Genomic DNA, 3,586 nt, shown 5'->3' with positions numbered 1-3,586 from the left:
GGCTGGACAAAGTATTTGAGGTTGTTAACCAGCAATTCATAGTCTAGGCTACATGACCTGTATGCTTAGTCCTCTATACTCCTCTGGGATTCTACAGAATCCCAGTACAGATCAAGATGGTTCTTGATTCACTGTCCTCTCTCTCTTTTCTCAGAAGTTCTATACATGTCCCAACTTTTTCTTACATCATGGCAAACACAGAAAAATGATGGTATTTGTGCTAGTCACTAAAATAAACTGGAGGGGATTGAGGCATCTATACTGGGATTCTATATGTATAGAATACACACAGACACACATACACACACACACATCTATTTATATGTTTAGGCACATGTTTATTTATGGCATAAGTGTGATAAAAATAAAATCCAAAACACAAGGGAAGAGAATAAAACAAAACACTGCCTCTATTTGAATAAATATTAAATTGTATAAAACTCCCAAATATATTTTATAAATTTGAACTTGCTTCTCTAAATGTAACTTTTAATTGTAGGTTTAAATTTGAAATGGCCACACAAGTTTTCTTTTCAATGATTAGCTCTTCAAATTCTTTTTTTTTTTTTTAAGTTTATGTACTTATTTTTAAGTGACAGCTACACCACCATGGGGCTCGAACTTACGACCCTGAGATCAAGAGTTGCATGCTCTTCCCACTGAGCCAGCCAGGTGCTCCCCTGCCCTTAAATCTTATTTATTTACTTATTTAATTTTTAAGATTATTTATTTATTTACTTGAGAGAGGGAGAGAGAGAGAGAGCAAGCAAGTGAGCACAAGGAGGGAAGGGGCAATAGCAGAAGCAGACTCCCCACTGAGCAGGGGGCCCGATGCAGGGCTGGATCCCAGGACCCTGAGAGATCATGACCTGAGCTGAAGGCAGATGCTTAACTGACTGAGCCACCCAGATACCTCTATTTACTTATTTATTTTTAACTAACGAATGCTTAATAGTTATTAATGAGAAGTTTTGAATATAATAACCTTTCAACGTTTACCACTTAAATTTTATTTAAAGACTCTTACATTTTCTTATCTTTCACTAACAAATGTGACACAGAAATGTCTTGCGATGATTCCAGTGCATTTTGAATCCAAATGAACTTTTAGATTTTAAGTATACAAAAATAATGATGAGCTCTAATTTGCATTGTTTAAGCAGTCCACCGGCAACTGACCTGGACATCACAAAAAGGATGCATCAACTACAAAAGGCCAGATATGTTGAATTAATTTGAAGACTGAGATTTGGGGCTGCTCTCTGGGGCTACTCCCTGAAACTACACCCACCAGAACCCCCTGTCCTGTCTCCTTGGGTTTCCACCCTGCTAGCTGCACCTTAGGACGTCTGCCATGCTCTCTGGGTGTTGAGAACATAAATTATCTCTGGCAGCCCAAAGAGCTCCTTGCCCACGATTGAGTGTTTAGAATCTTATTTGTTCCCACAGAAAGAGCACCACATCCTTTCACTGACAGAATTCCAACTTATTGACTTGATTGCTGAGAAATACATGGGCAACAGAAAATATACTCATCAAAATACCATGTGCCATGTGTTAGGCCTGGTTCAGTAAAGAATACGACAGAACTGGATTCCAGAATCTTACTATCTAATTAGAAAGCAAAGATCAGATTTTGCTCTACCATAAAGCTCACAGAATATGTCTTTTAATATGTTTCTAAAGAATGAATTCATTCTTTTATTTTATTCATTTAAGAATATGTATTGATTTCATACTACGTGCCAATCATTTTGATGCCAGACAGACTTCTACTCTTACAGATCTTTTATTTTAGTGAGTGGAGAGAGAAAAGCAATAAAAAACCAAGTAATTGTTCTAGATCATAAGTGCTATGAAACTAAACATGGTGGGGCGCTGGGTGACTCCGTGGGTTAAGCCTCTGCCTTCAGCTCAGGTCATGATCTCAGGGTATTGGGGTCGAGCCCCACATTCATTTCTCTGCTCAGTGGCGAGCCTGCCTCTGCCTACTTGTGATCTCTCTCTCCGTCAAATAAATTAATAAAATCTTAAAAAAAATAAACATGGTAACATGGAGAGTGCCTGAGGTTCTAATTTTAATTGGATATCAAGGAAGGCCCCTTTGATGGGGTGACATCAGCTGTAACCTGAGACAAGAAGGCATGTGAACACCTCGAAGAACAGTATTCTAGAAGAGAGAACAGCAAGTGCAAAGGCCCTGGTTCCAGGCTCAGCTTAGCATGTCCCAGAAACAAAATGAGTATTATTATTTTGGGAGTACAAATATTTATCAGCCAAGTTCTTTGTCCTAAAAGAGTTCCATAACAGAGAGACATAAGCAAAAAGACCACAATATAATGCAGAACTACACTGAAATGACAGAAGTATGCACAAAGAAAAGATGTGCTAAGAGGGAGGAGTGAAATTCTCTGGGCTGGATTTCCACGAAGGCTTGACAAAGAAAGTAATGTGAAAGTAGGATTTTGAAATACCAACAGAGTGAACCAGGCTGGGAAGAGGGTTAAGCTGGGGGGAAGAGCACATAGGGGCTGTGAGTGCAAAAGGCTGCAGGCTGTGTTTCTCATTGAACCGCACAATAGAAGAAAGTGAGGCTCAAGAGGACAGAGGCTGAGCCATGCAGGGCCTTAATAGTCTGTGCATGATGGGAGCTATCAAAAGGAAACCACAGGGCCGGATTTGTGTTTTCGATGGATCACAGTAGGCTGTCTCTCTTAAATATGCCTGTGGGAGAATAAATATAGGGCAGCTCTACAGGCAGTGAGAAAGGTGAAATGAGGCCAGTGGCAGAGCTGCTCAGAAAAAAGGGAAGAAACCAAAGAGGTTTTTAGGAGTTGATGAAACAAAAACCACCAAGTAGAGCTAATTGTTCACTGTTGACTCACCATTTACTTTGAGTATCCGGCACATAGTAGGCACTCAATAAATACTTGAAAAAAATGAATAAATGAATCAATGGTGGCCGGCTGTGGCAGCAGATGTCTGATGAACACAAGTCACGAGGCCCGCATTCCAATAGACTTCCATTAATAGAGAACCACTGAGTGCTGGCCTCTATTCAGCGTGTTGCTTTAATCCTAATAACCCTATGAGGCAAGTGTAATTTCCATTTTTTCGGATGAGAAAAACTTGAGGCTCAGAGAGAGAACGCGCCATGCCTGAGGTTCTAGAACGAGTCCGCAGCTGGACTCAAGACACCATGACACAGCCAAGTTCGCAGGCTTAATAATCACTTTCCATTACTTAAACTTAGAGGCTCCAAGAATGAAACAGATCGTGTAAAGCCCCAAACCAAAGAAATCAAGGAAAACCGACTACTCTTAATAACAGGTTTAAAAAGGGATTCCTGAACTTTCCTGTCAACCTGTCACTGGAAGGCCACAAAGATACGACACTAGAGCCTGAAATCAAGCCACCCCTGGACCTCAACGAAGGGGCGGGACGGGGTCCGCACCCGCAGAGGGGCGCGCGCAGCCGCAGTGCAGCTCGCGAGCGCCGCGGCCCGGGGGAGAAGGGAGGAGGGGCGGGCAGAGGAGGGCGGGGCCGACAGACGCGGGCGCTGCCTTCCAGTCCAAGGCTGAGAGCG

This window comes from Mustela nivalis (assembly GCF_964662115.1).
Source record: "Mustela nivalis genome assembly, chromosome: 4".
In the NCBI taxonomy this organism is placed as follows: Eukaryota; Metazoa; Chordata; class Mammalia; order Carnivora; family Mustelidae; genus Mustela; species Mustela nivalis.
The sequence above is the reverse complement of the archived record's forward strand: the minus strand, read 5'-3'. Positions refer to the sequence as shown.